An 8,882-nucleotide genomic window follows, 5' to 3' on the forward strand; every position below is an offset into this window, starting at 1 on the left:
CTTGCTGATTTCATTTTCTCCACAGCTCTCATCACTGCCTGAGAAGTTTCTTGTCTATTTATCTGTTCAGTGTCCATGAACACAGGAATCTTTATCTTCTTGACCACTACCAGATCTCCAACACCTGTCTCCATACTTAGCACACAGTAGGTGCTCAGTAAATGCTTGTGGGATGAATGGAGCACACCTCTGGGATGTAATCTCCATGAAAGCTGAGGCTTTTGTTTTAGCACTGCCATGTTCCCAGCATGTGGCACACAGCAGATCTTTGCTAAGTGCTTATTAGATGAAGAGAGTACTCACAAAAAGACAGTCCCACCTTCTCATGGGAAGGCAGGCTGCCAGCCCAACCTTGGCTATGGATGTTCTAGCAGGGTAGGGTTTCCCACTGAGCTTCCCACACCCTGTCCCCTTCCCCAAGGCCTCTTATCCACTTCTACCATGCTGTCAGCAAACTCAGATCCCGTACTTTGTGTATGCATCACATTTCACAGGTCTGCCCTGGCTCAATCCGTTGTTGGTCACAGTTTGACCCACGGCATGGGGAAATGAATGCCTGGTCAGGTCAGGGACTCTTGGTTGTGTGATCCTAGGGAAGCCCCTCCCTGCTCTGGGCTTCACTCTGTTCAGGGGAGACAGGCTGTGTGGACCTTGGAGATTAGATGTGTGGTACCCCCAGAAAGACACACACACACACACACACACACACACACACACAGTTCCATGGAAGGCATATTGCCCATTCCCGCTGCCTGGGCAATCAGAGCGGTCCGTGCCCCTGGCTATGATGAGAGGTTCAAGGATGGACATGTGACCCATGCCTGGCCAGCCAGGCTCAGACCTGAGACCCTGTTAAGTGGGAGGAGCAGAGCCTGCCTGATAGTGAAGCCAGCGCAAAGGGCAGATGTGGAGGGAGAAGGCTACCAGGCAGCATCAGTGGAGCCCCTGGATTCTGGGCCAACACTAACACTGGCATCATTCCCAGGGCAGGAAGGGCAAGGTGGAGTGTCCCCAAGTCTAGATGTTCACCAGGAAAGGAAAATGCCAGGCATATGGACATATGGGCCTCAATGTGGGGGAAATTCCAGGGGGCCTGCGAATCTTGGTTCTCAGAGCCCTCATGCTGGAGTCAAAGGTTGACCTGGGTGAAGGAGGCAGAAATCAGAGAGCATGAGCCTGGCTTTTTTGGGGGGGGTTGGGTGCGGGGGGTTCCTTTTATACATTTTTTTTTAATTACGGTAAAATTCACAAAACAAAAAGTTAACCATTTTAAAATGAATAATTTAGGGCCAGGCATGGTGGCTTACGCCTGTAATCCTAACACTTCGGGAGGCCAAGGTGGAAGGATCACTTTGAGCCCAGGAGCTAGAGACCAGCCTGGGCAATACAGTGAGATCCCATCTCTCAAAATTTTTTTTTTTTTTTTTTTTTTTTGAGCCGGAGTCTCGCTCTGTCGTCCAGGCTGGAGTGCGGTGGCACAATCTCGGCTCACTGCAAGCTCCGCCTCCCTGGTTCACGCCATTCTCCTGCCTCAGCCTCCTGTGTAGCTGGGACTACAGGTGCCCGCCACCACACCCGGCTAATTTTTTGTACTTTTAGTAGAGACGGGGTTTCACCGTGTTAGCCAGGATGGTCTGGATCTCCTGACCTCGCGATCTGCCTGACTCGGCTTCCCAAAGTGCTGGGATTACAGGCGTGAGCCACCATGCTCGGCCCTAAATTTTTTTTTTAATTAGAGTCTCATTGAATATGACCACTGCTTTTAGGGTTCATGTGTCTCTCTTCACAATCCGAGCCAGGCCTGCATGCCAGCAACCATTTTCTAAGGGACCTTCATTTAGTGTTGATCTTGCCACCACCAACTCTTGTGTGCATATTGTCCAGCACAAAAAGGTAAAGTTAATTGTCAATGATTGAGGAAACCAAACCACTCCAAGCTATGCCACCTTTGTGGCTACTGAACGATTGATTGGCGATGCCATAAAGAGTCAAGTTGCAATGAACCCCAACAACACAGTTTTTGATGGCCAATGTCTTATTGGATGTGGATTTGATCATGCTGTTGTCTGGTCTGATTTGAAGCACTGGCCCTTCATGGTGGTGAGTGATGCTGGCAGGCCCAAGGTCCAAGGAGAGAACAAGGGAAAAACAAAAAGCTTCAGGCCAGGTGTGGTGGCTCACGCCTGTTAACCCAGCACTTTGACAGGCTGAGGTGGGTGGATTGCTTGAGCCCAGGAGTTCGAGACCAGCCTGGGCAACATGGTGAAACCCTGTCTGTACTAAACATACAAAAATTAGCCAGGTGTGGTAGCATGCACCTCTAGTCCCAGCTACTTAGGAGGCTGAGGAGGGAGGATCACTTGAACCCGGGAGGTCAAAGCTGCAGTGAGTCATGATCACACTACTGCACTCCAACCTGGGCAACAGAACGAGACCCTGTCTCAAAACAAAAAACTTCTATCCAGAGGTGTCCCCTATGGTTGTGACAAAGATGAAGGAAATTGCAGAAGCCTACCTTGGGAAGACTGTTACCAATGCTGTGCTCACAGGGCCAGCCTACTTTAATGACTCAGCATCAGGCTACCAAAAGGATGCTAGAACTATTGCTGGTCTCAATGGACCTAGAATTATCAACAAGCCAACTGCTGCTGCTATTGCTTATGGCTTAAACCAAAAGGTTGGAGCTGAAAGAAATGTGCTGGTCTTTGACCTGGGAGGTAGCACTTTATTTTATTTTATTTATTATTTTATTTTATTTATTTTGTCTTATTCTTATTTTATTTTTTGAGACAGAGTCTCATTCTGTCACACAGGCTGGAGTGCAGTGGCACGATCTTGGCTCACTGCAACATTGCTCTCCTGAGCTCAAGTGATCCTCCCACCTCAGCCTCCCAAATAGCTGGGACTACAGGTGTTTGCCACCATGCCCAGCTAATTTGTTAATTTTTTGTAGAGATGAGGTCTCACTATGTTGCCCAGGCTGGTCTCAACCTCCTGGGATCAAGAGAGCCTCCCACTTTTGCCTCCTGAGTAGCAGGACTATAGGCATGCAGAAGGTGGCACTTTTGACGTGTCAGTCCTCACTATTGAGGATGAAATTTTTGAGGTCAAATCTACAGCTGGAGAAGGTGGAGAAGACTTTGCAACCAAATGGACAGCTGTTGCACTGCTGAGCTCACGTGCAAGCATAAGAAGGACCTCAGTGAGAACAGGAGAGCTGGCTGGGCATGGTGGCTTTTGCCTGTAATCTCAGTACTTTGGGAGGCCAAAGCAGATGGATCACTTGAGGTCAGAAGTTCGAAACTAGTCTGGCCAACATGGTGAAACCCCGTCTCTACTAAAAATACAAAAGTTCAAAAGTTAGCCAGGTGTGGCTGGACGCGGGGGCTTACGCCTATAATCCCAGCACTTAGGGAGGCCGAGGCGGGTGGATCACAAGGTCAGGAGATCGAGACAATCCTGGCTAACATGATGAAACCCTGACTCTACTAAAAATACAAAAAATTAGCCGGGCATGGTGGTGGGTGCCTGTAGTCCCAGCTACTCAGGAAGCTGAGGCAGAAGATATTGCTTGAACCTGGGAGGCGGAGGTTGCAGTGAGCCAAGATTGCGCCACTGCACTCCAGCCTGGACGACAGAGCGAGACTCTGTCTCAAAAAAAAAAAAAAAAAAAAAAAATTAGCTGGGTGTGGTGGCAGGCACCTGAAATCACAGCTACTTGGGAGGCTGAAGTAAGAGAATCACTTGAACCCAGGAGGCAGAGGTTGCAGTGAGCGCATCATTGCACTCCAACATGGGTGACAGGAGCAAGACTCCGTCTCAAAAAAAAAAATTGTAAAAGAATTAGCCAGGCGTAGCGATGGGTGCCCGTAATCCCAGCTATTAAGGAGGCTGAGGCATGAAAATTGCTTGAACCTGGGAGGCAGAGATTGCAGTGAGCAGAGATCAGGCCACTGCACTCCAGCCTGGGTGACAGAGGGAGACTCCGTCTCAAAAAGAAAAAAGAAAAGAGCTGCCCCCACGCCTTCATGCAGCTTGTGAATGTGCAAAGCGTCCTCTCTCTTCCAGCACCCAGGCCAGAATTGAGATTGATTCTCTCTAGGCAGGAATCGACATCTATACCTCCATTACCATGCCCAATTCGAAGAATTGAATGTTGACCTGTTCCATGCCCGATTCGAAGAATTGAATGCTGACCTGTTCCATGGCATCCTGGACCCGTAGAAGAAGCCCTTCGAGATGCTAAACCAGACAAGTCACAGATTCATGACATCACCCTGGTTGCTGGTTCAGCATCTAACTGCAAGATTCAGAACTCGCCCAAGACTTCTTCAATAGAAAAGAACTGAAGGCTGGGCATGGTGGCTCATGCCTGTAATCCCAACAGTTTGGGAGACTGAGCCGGGAGGATCACTTGAGCCCAGGAGGTTGACACTGCAGTGGGCCATGACAGTGCCACTGCACTCCAGTGTGGGCAACAGTACGAGACCCTGTCTCAAAAAAACAAACCAAACTGCATAGGAGCATTGACCCTGATGAAGCTGTTGCTTACGATCCATCTACCCAGGCAGCCATCTGATCTGGAGACAAACCAGAAAACATTCAAGACTCATCGCTCCTGGATGTCACTCCTCTTTCCCTTTCATTGAAACTGCTGGCTGAGTCACGACAGTCCTTGTTAAGCATAGTACTTCCTACCAAGCAGACACAGACCTTCACTACCTGGCATGGTGGTGGGCGCCTGGCAGCCAGACTGTCGTGCTTACTCAGTTTATGAAGGCGAGCGTGCCATGAGCAAGGATAACAGCCTGCTTGGCAAGTTTGAACTCACGGGCATACCTCCTGTGACAGTGTTCCTCACACTGAAGTCACTTGACACTGATGTCAGAGACATCCTCAGTGTCTGTGCTCTGGACAAAAGTACAGGAAACTGGGTGTGGTGGCTCACACCTGTAATCCTAGCATGTTGGGAGGCCGAGGCAAGTGGATTACTTGGGCCCAGGAGTTCGAGACCATCCTGAGCAACAATGGTGAAACCCCATCTCTAAAAAAAAATACAAAAAAATTAGCCAGGTATGATAGGGTGCACCTGTAGTCTCAGCTACTTGGGGATGCTGAGGCAGAAGGATCACTTGAGCCCAGGAAGTCGAAGCTGCAATGAGCCGAGTTTGCACCACTACACTCTAGCCTGGGCAACAGAGCAATGTCTCAAAAAAATAAAAAATAGTACAGGAAAAAAGAACAAGATTACTATCACTAATGAATGACTGTTTGACCTAATGAAGGGTCGTTTGAGCAAGGAGGACGTTGAGCGTATGGTCCAGGAAGATGAGCAGTACAAAGCTAAAGATGAGAAGCAGAGGGTCAAGAATTCACTTGAATCCAATGCATTCAACAGGAAAGCCACCGTTGAAGATGAGAAAATTCAAGGCAAGATTAATGGTGAGGACAAACAGAAGATTCTTGACAACTGTAATGAAATTATCAACTGGCTCCATAAGAATCAGATGGCAGAGAAGGAAGAAATTGAACATCAGCAGAAAGAGCTGGAGAAAGACTGCAACCCCATCATTACCAAGCTGGATCCAAGTGCTGAAGGACCGCCAGGAGGCTCACCTGGGGGAGTCCCTGGTAATGGAGCTCCTCCCTCTAGTGGTACTTCCTCAGGGACAACCATTTAAGAGGTTGATTAAGCCAACCCCAATATAAAGATCACATGATTCCACATAGCTAAAACACTGAAGAACCCAAATTTGTAACAAATTCTTAATGTTTTACAGTTTTAATGCTGAGCTGCTAGGGGCCGGGCGTAGTAGCTCACGGCTGTAATCCCAGCACTTTGGGAGGTTGAGACAGGTGAATCACTTGAGGTCAGGAGTTCGAGATTAGCCTGGCCAACATGGTAAAACCCTGTCTCTACTAAAAATACAAAAATTAGCTGGGCATGGTGGTGCACACCTGTAATCCCGGCTACTCAGGAGGCTGAGGCAGAAGAATCGCCTGAACCCGGGAGGTGGAGGTTGCAGTGAGCAGAGATCGCGCCACTGCACTCCAGCGTAGGTGACAGAGCGGGACTCCATCTCAATAAATAAATAAATAAATAAATAAATAAATAAATAAATAAAGTCGAGCTGCTAAATTACTGGACATTCTCAATACTTATATGGAACATGTGCACAGGGGAAGGAAGTAACATTGTAGTTTATAAGCACTGTATTGTAAGTGGAAAATGCAATGTCTTAAATGAAACTATTTAAAATTGGCACCCCCCAAAAAAACAGCTGGTCTGGGTGGCAGGCACCTGTATTTCAAGCTACTCAGGAGGCTGAGGTGGAAGGATTGCTTGAGTCCAGGAGGTGGAGGCTGTAGTGAGCCATGATTGTTCCACTGCACTCCAGCCTGGGTGATGGAGCGAGACCCCATCTTGAAATAAATACATAAATAAATAAAGTGAACAATTCAGCAGCATTTAGTACATTCACAACATTATGAAGCTACCACCTCTATCAAGTTCCAAAACTTATTTTTCACCTTTACTTTGATAATTGAAAGGATTGATCATTCCAAAACATTTTTATCACCCCAAAAGGAAAAACCCTGAATCCGTTAAGCAGTCACTCCCCATTGCCCCTCCCCCAGCCCCTGGCAGCCAGCCATCTGCTCTCCATCTCTATGGGTTTCCCTATTCCGGACATTTCATATGAATGGAATCAACACTACATGTTTCTGTGTAACTGGCTTTGTCTCTTAGCATCGTGGTTTCGAGGCTCATCCCATTGTGGCGTGTATCATTCCTTCATTTTTTTCTATGGCTGAATCATGTTCCCTTGTATAGATACCCTACTTTTTTTTTTTTTTTTTTTTTTGAGACAAGGTCTCGTTTTGTTCCCCAGGTTGGAGTGCAGTGGCACAATCATGGCACACTGCAGCCTCAACCTCCTGGACTCAAGCAATCCTCCCACCTCAGCTTCCTGAGTAGCTGGGACTACAGCTGCATGCCACCACTCCAGGCAACTTTTTTGTTTGTATTTTTTGTAGAGACAGGGTCTCACTATGTTGCCCAGGCAGGTCTCGAACTGAACTACTGACCTCAAGTGATCCACCCACCTTGGCCTCTCAAAGTGCTGGAAATACAGGTGTGAGCCACTGCAACTGGCCAGATATGCCACCTTTGATTTATCCATCCATCCATCCGCTGACGACCGTCAGGTGTCTCTGTTTGGGCTACTGTGAACACCCAGGCATCTTTGTGGCTGGGAACAGGAGAGGTGTGGAGAGAAGACAGTGAGTTAGAAGAACTAGAAAGGGGAATTTGGGAACTAGAACTGGGCTGTGGCCACCGAGATCAAGTCCTGATTTTACCTCCAAACCATGTCTTGAATCCATCACTTCTCCATCTCTGCCACCACTTCCCCATCCCAGGCCACTGCTATCTCTCCCCAAGTCGACTACTGCAGCCTCCCCTCCAGCCTCCCTTCTGCCACTCCCAACTCCCTCATCTCCGGGGTTCATTCTCCACTGAGCAGCCGAGGGATCCTCTTAGAACTTTCATGAAATCAAGTCATGGCATCCTCTTGCTCAAAGCCTTTCCATGGCTCCCCATGGCCTTGGGAGCAAGTCCAGACTTTGCCCCATGGGTGACAAGGCCCTCCATAGCCTGGCTGCTGGCTACCCCTCCAGCCTCTTCACACATGGTTTACTCTCCTCACACTCCGCTGCAGCCGCCAGACCTCCCTTTCTTCCCAGAGTGCACCATGCTCCAGTCCCTTGCACGTGCTGGTTCCCTTCCCAGGAGGCTTCTTCCTTCACCCAGTTACCCCTCATCCTTTAAGCTTTCACTCAGCCATTGCCTCTTTCAGGAAGGTCTGTGACCCCAACCCTTCCCCTCCCACTAAGTCAGAGGCCTTAGCTTCTTCCCATTAGCCATTCTCTCAACCAGTATTTACTGGGCACTGCTTTGCCCCAGGCACCAGGGATACAAGTTAAAAAGACAGGCAATGGCCAGGCACAGTGGCTCACACCTATAATCCCAGCACTTTGGGAGGCCGAGGCAGGCGGATCATTTGAGGTCAGGAGTTTGAGACCAGCCTGGCCAACATGGCAAAACCCCATCTCTACTAAAAATACAAAGTTAGCCGGGCATGGCGGTGCTTGCCTGTAATTCTAGGGTTCTCAGGAGGCTGAGGGGGGAGAACCACTTGAACCCAGGAGTTAGAGGTTGCAGGGAGCTGAGATCACGACACTCCACACCAGCCTGGGTGACAGAATGAGACTCTGTATCAAAAAAATTAATCAATTAATTAAATGGTTAGTTTTGCAGGGCACGGTGGCTCACACCTGTAAATTCAGCTTTTTTCTTTTTTTTTTTTTTTTTTGGAGTGCCACTATTCAGAGCTGAGGCACGAGGATCACTTGAGCCTGGGAGGTCGAGGCTACAGTAAGCCATGATCCTGCCACTACCACACTCTAGCCTAGGTGACACAGCAAGACTCTGTCTCTAAATAAATGAATGAATAAATAAATAAAATGGTTAGTTTTGCTGGGCACAGTGGCTCACACCTGTAGTCCCAGCCTCTTGGGAGGCTGAGGCAGAAGAATCACTTGAGCCCAAGAGTTCAAGACCATCCTGGGTAACATAGCAAGATTCCATCTCTATGTAAAAAAAAAAAAAAAAAAAAAAAAAAGGCCAGGCGCGGTGGCTCATGCCTGTAATCCTAGCATTTTGGGAGGCCAAGGTGGGTAGATCACGAGGTCAGGAGATCAAGACCATCCTGGCTAACATGGTGAAATCGCATCTCTACCAAAAATATGAAAATTAGCCAGGTGTGGTGGTGGGTGCCTGTAGTCCCAGCTACTCAGGAGACTGAGGCAGGAGAATGGCG

General features: G+C 48.4%; 2 pseudogenes; both read left to right on the forward strand.

Moving 5' to 3' along the window:
* Positions 1–2,203: 2,203 nt before the first annotated feature.
* LOC140712885 (heat shock cognate 71 kDa protein-like) lies at positions 2,204–4,272 on the forward strand (annotated as a pseudogene).
* A 455-nt stretch (positions 4,273–4,727) lies between these two features.
* LOC103239126 (heat shock cognate 71 kDa protein pseudogene) lies at positions 4,728–5,693 on the forward strand (annotated as a pseudogene).
* Positions 5,694–8,882: the final 3,189 nt, after the last annotated feature.

The sequence above is a fragment of the Chlorocebus sabaeus genome, chromosome 11, assembly GCF_047675955.1.
Source record: "Chlorocebus sabaeus isolate Y175 chromosome 11, mChlSab1.0.hap1, whole genome shotgun sequence".
Taxonomy (NCBI): Eukaryota; Metazoa; Chordata; class Mammalia; order Primates; family Cercopithecidae; genus Chlorocebus; species Chlorocebus sabaeus.